General features: G+C 47.1%; 1 long non-coding RNA gene across 1 annotated transcript; it reads right to left on the minus strand.

Annotated features, from left to right (window-relative positions):
- Positions 1–8,532: 8,532 nt before the first annotated feature.
- LOC133448583 (uncharacterized) lies at positions 8,533–10,588 on the minus strand. Its single transcript, XR_009782973.1, has 2 exons — positions 10,516–10,588; positions 8,533–10,431 (listed from the first exon to the last, which is right to left on the minus strand). It is a non-coding gene; the product is annotated as an uncharacterized LOC133448583 (long non-coding RNA).
- Between the last annotated feature and the right edge of the window lie 311 nt (positions 10,589–10,899).

The following is a 10,899-nucleotide window of genomic DNA, read 5'->3' on the forward strand; positions in this document are numbered from 1 at the left end:
CACGTTAGCCCACGCATCAACAATCCATCTGCAAACTGTGGCATAACTTGCCCGGCGCTGCCTTCCACTCTTGGTGAAACTGTGTTCCCCCTCAGTCATCCATCGCTCCCATGCCGCTCGCAGCCTTAAAGGTGACCTATTATGGCATTTAATGTATATTTTAAACAGGCCTTGAATGTCTTAAAAACAATCTAAAGCTTGTTTTTTCTACATAAATCATAAATCCAGCCTGTGGGCCCTGTCACTAGTTTTACCGCTTCTAACCCCTTTTTCTGTGCTCCATTCTAAGGGAAGGGGGGGTATGATAATGAGGCTCTGTGCTGATTGGCTCCCTGAATGACGTGTAGCAGGGGAGGAGAATAAACCTCGCTCCGCCAGAGCAGCCCGAGCCTGTAAATAAATCAACACTGAATTTTCACAAATGGCAACTTTATTGTTAAAAAAATAAAATATGAGTTGTATATAAATAACATTTATGCACTATTTCAGCCGGATCTGCCCGGCGGATGCTGAACGCTGGCCCCGGAGCCACGCCGGGCGCCCAGCATGGCTCCGGGGCGCATCGCGCATCACCGCGGCTTTAACCGGGAAATCTGACCGGTTCTGACCGGCCGGGACCGCAGAAACCCGCCTGGACTGGTAGCAGGGACTCCCGGGGACCGACCAGCGGAATTTCAGCCGGATCTGCCCGGCAGATGCTGCGCGACGGGCGCCGCAGCTCCACGCCCGGCGCACAGATCGACTCCGGAGCGCATCTGCGGCGCATCGCCCGTTACCGGGGATCAAACCGACAGATCTGGCTGAAAATCTCGGAGGGTGAAGCTGGTCCGACCTGGGACGGACCTCCGAGGACCCAGCTCCCAAACCACCCGGGAACCTGGATGATTTAACCCGGATCCGCTCCGCCGCGGCGCCGTCCGACTGGCTGAAGGGATCACCGCTCCAGCAGCGGAGAGAGCTGGTTGTGGGCGTGGTTTCAGCAGCGGAGGCTGAACCTATGGAAATGAGCGCCTATGGTGACGTCACCATAGGTGCAGATTCAGAATGGCTCAAAAAAAAGGTCACGTGACACTGGGGGACTCTGTAAGGCGGGGGTCAGAGACCTTGCAGAAATTCATGGTATTTTGTCTCCCCTGTGCTGGCAGGGTGAGGGGAGACCACTTTATATATGTTAAAACAAGAAAAAACGTGTTTTTCATAATAGGTCCCCTTTAAGGCTGATTTATGGTTCCGCGTTACACCAACGCAGAGCCTACGCCGTAGTTTACGCGTTGCCGGGTACCCTCCGGCGTAGGCTACGACGTAGGCTCTGCATCGATTTAACGCGGAACCATAATTCAGGCTTCACTTTGAACGGCCGGTTCACACCGACGTCCAGCGGTTGGAGTTCCTTCGTCAGACCTCCCGCAATAACAGCAAGCACAGCGTTCATATTTTTCACTTCTTTCTTTACATTGTCTGTGAGATGGGCGCGCATAGAGTCACAGATCAGCAGCGATGGTGATGTGTGGAAAAAACCACCGGGTCGCCGCACATAGACCTGCCTCAGCCACTCGGATCATCATGCCTTCATCCACCCAGCCCTTTTCATTTGCCTTTATAATGACTCCGGCTGGAAAAGTCTCTTTAAGCAAAGTCTTTCTTTTAAAAATCACCATAGTTTTTGTCCATCAGCGTGGCAACCAAGCACAACAGTGAACGATGACTTCTCATACCCCGTTGTGCAGATCGCCACCGTGCTGGTCCCTGTCCTCTCCACCGTGTGATTCACCGGGATGTCGAAAGTCAGCTGGTCTCTAATGATGATGGTCTCTAACACGTCCGCAACTCACGGGTGATTCACGCATCCCCCTTCCCCCTTTAACTTCTCATGGTGGCCTCAATTACGTCCGCCTTACAATAATACAATGGGCGCATTGCGTCATTGGGCGTGCGGCACATTTAAAAAAAAAAAAAAAGACGTTTATATGCGCCTAATGGTCGTCAAAATACAGTACCTACTCGGCTCGACTCAACTCGGCCTGGTTTCTTTTCCATAACTATTCAGCATCTGGAGAAGTATGAAGTTGGAGCGAAGCTGCTGTGACGTGTTTGATTGTGTATCTAAACAAAGAAGACGACAACACTAAAGATGTAGAACCTGGAGGAGATGATAGATGTGCTGCTGGGTCTGTGGCTTGTGTTCGATATCAAGTTAAAAAATGAGAGTGAAAGAAGCTTCAAGTAGCAACGCTTTTTTTTTATTTGTTTGTGTCGGCGCTGCTGAAAAGTCAGTTGGTAGCTGAACAGCTATGAAGTGACAGAGCTCCTGGTAGATCTTGTTGTTCCTTATCGCCCGTCTAGATCTTTTTAATTCTCTCCTCAGCACCAGGTTTATGAACATCTGCACCTCAGAGTTGGATCACCAAACAGACTTTGGTCGAATAAAATGAAAGAAGCCGCTGTCAGAGTCGCTCTTTCGCTGATGTCCACATCCTGACTCAGACGTCTGACTCCAACCCCCTGACCGATCGGTGGCCTGTAGTGTGATGATGTCAGATACAGCCCGACTCAGCTGCTTAGAACCTCGGCAGAATAGATATAGAAAATATATCTACTCGACCCACCTCGACCCCTAGTGGAAAAGAACCAAACCGAGACGAGGTGAGTCGAATCGGGCTGAGTAGGTACTAGTGGAAAAGCACCACAACAGTCCAATAGTGTTAGCAGCACATCAGCCACCACTCAGTGGAACCATCACCACAACCACTAATCATTAAAAATGAAACTAGTGGTGTACAAAATAAATTATACAATGTTTCAGGCATCAAGGGGTTGACTAATCTAAAAACCTTCCTGCCTTTTAAACATCTGATTTAAGTGTCTCCAAAATCCCAACCACGAAGACAATGAGGTAATTCAGCTGCAACTCCAGCTTACTGGACGACCTTATCCTGAGCCTGCACCCTCCCTGTGAGTGAGAGGGCTCAGAGGAGCCTCCCCTGCAGCATAGCATGGTATGAAGATTCCACAGTAAGACAGGTTCCCAGAAATGACCTTATCTGTTTCTTTGTAACAGGCAGTAATCGCCTGCCTTTTGCAGAGATAACATGCCCCAGAAATGTGACTTGATGCTGCACAAACTGGAATTTTGACTTTATGGCCTTCTGCAGCCAAGTGTTTTAAGAATGTTATTATGCCAGCCTCCCACTGCGCACGTGTAGGACACACCCACAATACAGTATGCCATCTGTGGACTGCAGGAAGGAAGTACCAGGAGTTAACGATAAAGCATCTAGACTCTTTCAAATCAGCTTTAAAGATGCTAGGTGACTCACAGTAACCCTGGCACAGACACGTGAGTCCAAGGTTCACCTTTCAAATTAAATGCAAACCTAAACTGACTAGCAGGATCCACAGGTACATTGAGAAAGGCAAGGTCCACAACAGAAAAGCATTTTGCTGAACTAGGAATCTGCGTCACAATGGTGTACAGAGTAGGCACAGAAGGATATGCGCCAGAACAGCTACGAACCGCATGCAAATCTTGGATGAAACTCCACACTGTTGGTTAGCTTTTATCAGAATCAGAATCAGAATCAGAATCAGAAAGGGGTTTGTTGCCAAGTTTGTTAACACACACAAGGAATTTGTTGTGGTGACTGGTGCAATACAATAAAAATAAAAATATAAAAACAAACAAATATATAGAGATAAAATAAGAGATAGAATAAAATAAAATGTATAAACAGAAATAAACAGAAATGTACAATATGAGGTTTTAAAGTGCCGGATATGAGTCTTTACAAAAAGTGACGTAGGATGACAGATGACAGATAAAATGTATGAACAGAAATGTACAATATAAACAGAAATGTACAATATGGGGTTTTTAAAGTGCCGGATGTGAGTCTGTACAAATGTTACGGGGTTGGAATATTTACGTTAATGTAACGTAAAGTGGGATGGGGGGCAGTCCTTGGTAAACGGGAGGGAGGGGGGACCGGGGCCTTGTTGATGAGGCCAGCTGCAGACAGGAAAAAACTGTTTGAGTCTGGAACAGTTTGTGTCCGGGGTGGGAGGGGTCTGCTGCAATCTTTCCTGCACGCTTCAGGGTCCTGATGTCATGGTTTCCGAGTGTAGTTTTTTACTTTAACTCACTCCCCTGTCTTTCCAGATCCTGCCACCCTAATCAGCCAGAAATCCACTCATTTCCTTCACCTGTGCTTCCCCACCCAGCTCCACACCTGGTTTCCCTCATCAGCAGTTCATCACCCTTATATACCGGCCCATTTCCACCTTTCTGTTGCCAGATTGTCGAATGTTTGTGCCTCACTTTCCAGCATTCCCGATTTCTGATCAGTTTTCTGCCTGCCTGCCTGCTTGTCTGTCTGCGACCCTGCCTGATTCCGGTTTTTGGATTTTTGCCTGCCCCCTTGGATTGTTTGCCTGATCTGCCTGACTACCCGGTTTTGACCCCTGCCTGCCTTTGACCCCGATTAAAGCCTCTTGGACTCTGATTCTGTTTGGTGTCGTGCATTTGGGTTCTCTGTCTTTGAGCCGTGACAGTACTGTCAGAGTCAAAGTCCAAGAGGCTTTAATCAGGGTCAAAGGCAAAGACATCAAAACAGTGGACCAGGAAAGCTATGGAGGATCTTCAGGAATGCTTGGACTGTACTGACTGGGATGTTTTCAGGACTTCTACCAGCAGCCTGGACGAACTCACAGAGGCTGTCACATCTTACATCAGCTTCTGTGAGGACAGTTGTATTCCAACACGAACCAGGGTTAGTTACAACAATGACAAACCCTGGTTCTCATCTAAGCTCAGAAGGCTGAGGCTGCAGAAGGACCAAAATGAATGAGGAGAACTCACGGGGAGAGTAGAAGGGTTTACAGTTTCTAATAAAAAATTCCAGATCGGGAGAACAGTGTTGCTGCATCACTGTTACATCCTTGCACCAGCCGTTGTTGATGTAGAAGCAGATTCCTCCACCTTTCTTTTTTCCGGAGAGCTGCGTGTCTCTGTCGGCTCTGAGGAGCTGGAAGCCTGCCAGCTCCTTTCACAGGAAATCTAGGCAAACAGGATAATTTGGACATTTCCTGTTGCTGCTAAAACACACCTGGCCTTGATTAGGACAAAACACTGTCACTGTTAGAATAAATCATTCCCTCAGAAATCTGCACAACTACCACAGCACGAAAAGATGAGTTTATGGGAATATGCTGACATAGCATTTTACCGGTAATGTTTGTGTTTACTGGGTGTGTGTGGATGTTATTGGGAATTTACTGGTGAAAGAAGTTTACTGTGAAATACGGCCATTTCTGGGCTGTAATCGGGAGTTTACTGACCCCACTTTTTTGCCACGGGTAGAGGAACAGCAGGGGACCTTTAGGCCTTTGTTTAAAAAGGAGAGGGGAGGGGAGGGGAGGAGAGGACCGGAAGTCCAGTGAGAGTCTGCTGTGGGTCGAAGTGCAAGGACGCCCAGCGGGTTGATGGCTGCTCTTTGCCTGGACTGAATCGGCTCTCCCAGTCCTCTGTGTTAAGGTGAGAGTTTATCAAGGCCTAGCCCCTATGTGATTGTATGTTGCTCTGTCATTTGCGGGTGGTAACCTGACACAGAGTTATCCTAGCAAACGAGTAATTGCTCTGCCATTTGCGGGGGGGTGACCTGACCCGTTATCCTAGCAAACGAGTAATTCTGTGTGTACTGCTGTCTGCGGGGGGTGACTTGGCCCGTTATCCTAGCAAACGGGTAGTTTTGTGTGTTCTTCTATGTAAATGCTTGCTTTTTTGCTAATAAATGTCTTCATATCTTGTAGCAAAAGCGAGTGTGTGCCTGATTCATTTTTGCACAGCCGACCCCTCTAGAACCTAGGTGAGATTTCTCCCAAAACACAGACCACAGTAAAGTCAGACTCAACATTGCAATAAAATGAATAAAAACCAAGCAACAGTGAACGTCATTGCACGTACCCTAAGCAAAAATTGCACTTATCCCGGAGCCTCATTTCATTATTCCATCCATCCATCCATCCATTGTCCACCGCATTATCCGAGTCCGGGTCGCGGGGGCAGCAGTCGGAGCAGGGATCCCCAGACTTCCCTCTCCCCGGACACTTCCTCCAGCTCTTCCGGGGGGACTCCAAGGCGTTCCCAGGCCAGCCGAGTGACGTAGTCACTCCAGCGTGTCCTGGGTCTTCCTCGGGGCCTCCTCCCAGTGGGACATGCCCGGAACACCTCACAAGGGAGGCGTCCAGGGGGCATCCTATACAGGTGCCCGAGCCACCTCAGCTGGCTCCTCTCGATGTGGAGGAGCAGCGGCTCTACTCCGAGCTCCTCCCGGGTGACAGAGCTCCTCACCCTATCTCTAAGGGAGCGCCCCTCCACCCTGCGGAGGAAACTCATTTCGGCCGCTTGTATCCGGGATCCCGTTCTTTCAGTCATGACCCAGAGTTCATGACCATAGGTGAGGGTGGGAACGTAGATCGACCGGTAAACCGAGAGCTTTGCCTTTCGGCTCAGCTCCCTCTTCACCACGACGGACCGATACAATGACCGCATTACTGCGGCCGTCGCACCGATCCGCCTGTCGATCTCGCGCTCCGTTCTCCCCTCACTCGTGAACAAGACCCCAAGATACTTAAACTCCTCCACCTGAGGCAGGAACTCTCCCCTGGGGTGGAGGGTGGAGGCTGAGGGTGCAAGCCACCTTTTTCCAGTCGAGAACCATGGCCTCAGACTTAGAGGTGCTGATTCTCATTCCAGCTGCTTCACACTCGGCTGCAAACCGCCCCAGTGCATGCTGAAGGTCCTGGCTCGAGGGAGCCAACAAGACCACATCATCTGCAAAAAGCAGAGATGAAATCCAGTGGCTCCCGAACCGTACCCCCTCCGGCACTTGGCTGCGCCTAGAAATTCTGTCCATAAAAATAATGAACAGAACCGGTGACAAAGGGCAGCCCTGCCGGAGTCCAACACGCACCGGGAACAGGTCTGACTTACTGCCGGCAATGCGAACCAAGCTCCTGCTCCGGTCATACAGGGACCGTACAGCCCTCAGCAGAGGGCCTCCGACCCCATACTCTCGGAGCACCCCCCACAGGATGCCACGTGGGACACGGTCGAAAGCCTTCTCCAAGTCCACAAAACACATGTGGACTGGTTGGGCAAACTCCCATGCGCCCTCGAGCACCCTGCGGAGGGTGTAGAGCTGGTCCAGCGTTCCACGGCCAGGGCGAAAACCGCATTGTTCCTCTTGAATCCGAGGTTCGACTATCGGCCGAATTCTCCTCTCCAGCACCCTTGAATAGACTTTCCCCGGGAGGCTGAGGAGTGTGATTCCCTGGTAGTTGGAACACACCCTCCGGTCCCCCTTTTTGAAGAGAGGGACCACCACCCCGGTCTGCCAGTCCAGAGGCACTGTCCCCGACTGCCACGCGATGCTGCAGAGGCGTGTCAGCCACGACAGCCCCGCAACATCCAGAGACTTGAGGTACTCAGGGCGGATCTCATCCACCCCCGGTGCCTTGCCACTGAGGAGCTTCCGAACTACCTCAGTGACTTCAGCTTGGGTAATGAATGAATCAACCTCTGAATCCTCAGCCTCTGCTTCCTCGACGGAAGGCGTGTCAGTGGGATTGAGGAGATCCTCGAAGTATTCCTTCCACCGCCCGACGATGTCCCCAGTCGAGGTCAACAGCTCCCCTCCTCCACTGTAAACAGTGTTGGCGGAGCACTGCTTCCCCCTCCTGAGGCGCCGGATGGTTTGCCAGAATTTCCTCGAGGCCGACCGGTAGTCCTCCTCCATGGCCTCCCCGAACTTTTCCCAGACCCGAGTTTTTGCTTCCGCGACCGCCCGGGCTGCAGTCCTCTTGGCCTGCCGGTACCCGTCAGCTGCCTCGGGAGTCCGCCGAGCTAGCCAGGCTCGGTAGGACTCCTTCTTCAGCTTGACGGCATCCCTTACTTCCGGTGTCCACCACCGGGTTCGGGGATTGCCGCCGCGACAGGCGCCGGAGACCTTACGGCCGCAGCTCCGGAAGGCCGCGTCAACAATGGAAGTGGAGAACATGGTCCATTCGGACTCAATGTCTCCGGCCTCCCTCGGAATCCGGTCAAAGCTCTCCCGGAGGTGGGAGTTGAAGACCCCCTCACAGGGGAATCTGCCAGACGTTCCCCCCACATGGAAAGAACCTATATGCTGCATATATGTTTGTAATATAGGGCCGCATATAAAAAATTGGCCCCTTTCCTATATGTATATGTACATATATGTACATATATGGTAGATATATGTACATATATGTACATATATGGTAGATATATGTACATATATGTACATATATGGAAGATATATGTACATATACATATAGGAAAGGGGCCAATTTTTTATATGCGGCCCTATATTACAAACATATATGCAGCATATAGGTTCTTATATAGGTACCTATATGCTACATACACATATATGTTACATACCTATATCATCTATAAAATAGGTTAAATAGGCAATAGGTGTACATTAATAAAATCCAATAAAAACCCAAATGTAGAACTTAAACACTTTATTTAAAAATTATTTTAAAGTGCAACATTAGCTTAAGTGGCAATAAACAAAAAACAAAAAAGTGCAACATTAGCTTTCAAATAAACAGAAACAAAAAAGTGCATGCTTTCAAGTGGCAATAAACAGAAACAAAAATCAAATACAATGAAAAATAAAAAGATAGCCAAATATTATTATTTTTTGTGTGCTCTTCGGAGCTCTGTCAGCTTTTGGTTGATGGCTGCCCCAAGTTGGCCGCTGGACACTCCCGGCCACTTCTTCAGTGTAGCCTCTACAGAGAAGACAAAAATAATTAGACTGTAGAAGTCTACACTCTACTTTTTAAGAGGCAGACAGCTTCTTAAACGAAAATTATGCCCGAAACGACCGTATTTACAGCTTGGCAAATGATTTTAAACTCGGAGGTATCAATCGAGTTCCTTCGGAAGCGTTGCGTAGATTTTCAGGGATGATTATAGTCCAATTTGTCAACATGGCACAATGCTTTTCGAGTGTCAACCGAGTGTTTATACAGATCATTTTATGACTGTATGAGCCGTCACACGGCAGAAAATAAATAATTTAGAGCCTATATTTAGAACCTGGAATTTCTGTGCCCCGTATTTGCATTACGCTGTGTGTCATGGACAATTTGGACTATAATCATCTCTGAAAATCTCTGTGAAGTTTCCGATGGCAAGTGCGTCTAGGGACGACGGATGCAAATTAGCTTTAAGCTATCACTACACATTTGTTGTGACCTGTCCCTGTTTTAAATAAACAATAAAATGAAAGACATTGAAACTCCTCTGGTGAGTTTAAAATCATTTACCAAGCTCTAAATATGGTCCAAGTGTCGTTTCAGGCGTATTTTTCCTTTAATCTACGGGAGCTGCCCTCTGAATTTGGCCCTGCAAGTACCAAGATTCGAAGTGATTGTCAAATCTTTTGATCATTATAGCAATTGAATTTTTGCAAGATAATTATAGTGCTTCATCAGAAACCCAACATGCTTACAATGGGAAATGGACAGTCTACATAGCACTCTTCTGCACCCAACGGTACCTAAAAAGCTTTACATTGCCCTAATGAAATGTTTTCATTCACACACACACACACACACCAGCCAGCTTCTATTCCTAGAATAGCAAAATATGCCTATGAGATAGGATTATGGGTGAAGGTGAAGGAAAGGTGAATATGATTTTTTTTAACGCCGCAGACGACAACCAGTGGTGTAAAGAACATGTATTTAACTTCTGTACTCAAGTGCAGTCTTGAGGTATTTGTACTTTACTTGAGTATTTCCAATATCCAATACTTCTACTCCAATACATCTCAGATGGATACATTGTAATTTTACTCCACTCTACATTTATTTGAGAACTTTAGTTACTTTCCAGATCTAAATTATATTATTATAAAACATACATGAACCACTTTAGCCTCATTTTATTCTATTTATATTTGAAAATAGCCAATGTACAAGCTTGTAGATCTGCTATTTTCAAACATTTTCTACTTTTACTTTTGGTACTTTAAGTACATATTGATGCCAACAATTTCATGCTTTTACTCAAGTGCATGTTGAATGTTTTAATTGTAGCGGAGTATTTCTATATTGCATTATTGATAGCTTTTACTCAAGTAAAGAATACAAGTACTTTTTCCATGACTGACGACAACAATTAAGTGTCATGGAGTAACCAGGAGTCGAAATTAATTAGTGAGTTACCAGACACTGTGTGACTACACATCTAAAAGGTGTTAAGTATAGCCCAGAGACATGGCTCTACTAGAAGCGAGCTGTGATCAAGAAGTGAGCCAAGCAATGAATTAGTATTATAGGTGCCAAGCAGATACCAATGATGGGTGTCCTACCTGATGCCGCCTCCATGGATGGCTATAGACATTGATACAAAGATGTAGTAGTCAACTTATTGAATCTCTATATTGTTTTCCCTTCTCAATTCATTAATTTACTCACCTATAATGGCGTTCTTTTTATCTTTATCCAAGGCGAGCAACTGCTCCCCATCACCTCGAGTTGACTTTCCACCTTAAAGTAAGATTTCAAAATTATTATGAAAGGTGGGTCAAATGAAGGTTGGCAATCATGCTGATTGGTAGCAACTAATGTTAAGACACAAATAGTTCATCAAGAGCAGTGTTGTCCAGGGACACGAGGTAACTCGTGCAAGAAACATGTTCATGTTTGGTTATGGTTACAAGATGACAATTCGTATTGATACCAATAATTAAAGAAAAATGTAACCCCTGTTTGCCTAATAAAGTTACATGTGCTAATATTTGGTTTCAGTTTCTGTTCAGTTTGGACTAGTTATCAGAAGTCTAAAGTTAACGCTCATGG

The sequence above is a fragment of the Cololabis saira genome, chromosome 1 (genome assembly GCF_033807715.1).
Source record: "Cololabis saira isolate AMF1-May2022 chromosome 1, fColSai1.1, whole genome shotgun sequence".
In the NCBI taxonomy this organism is placed as follows: domain Eukaryota; kingdom Metazoa; phylum Chordata; class Actinopteri; order Beloniformes; family Belonidae; genus Cololabis; species Cololabis saira.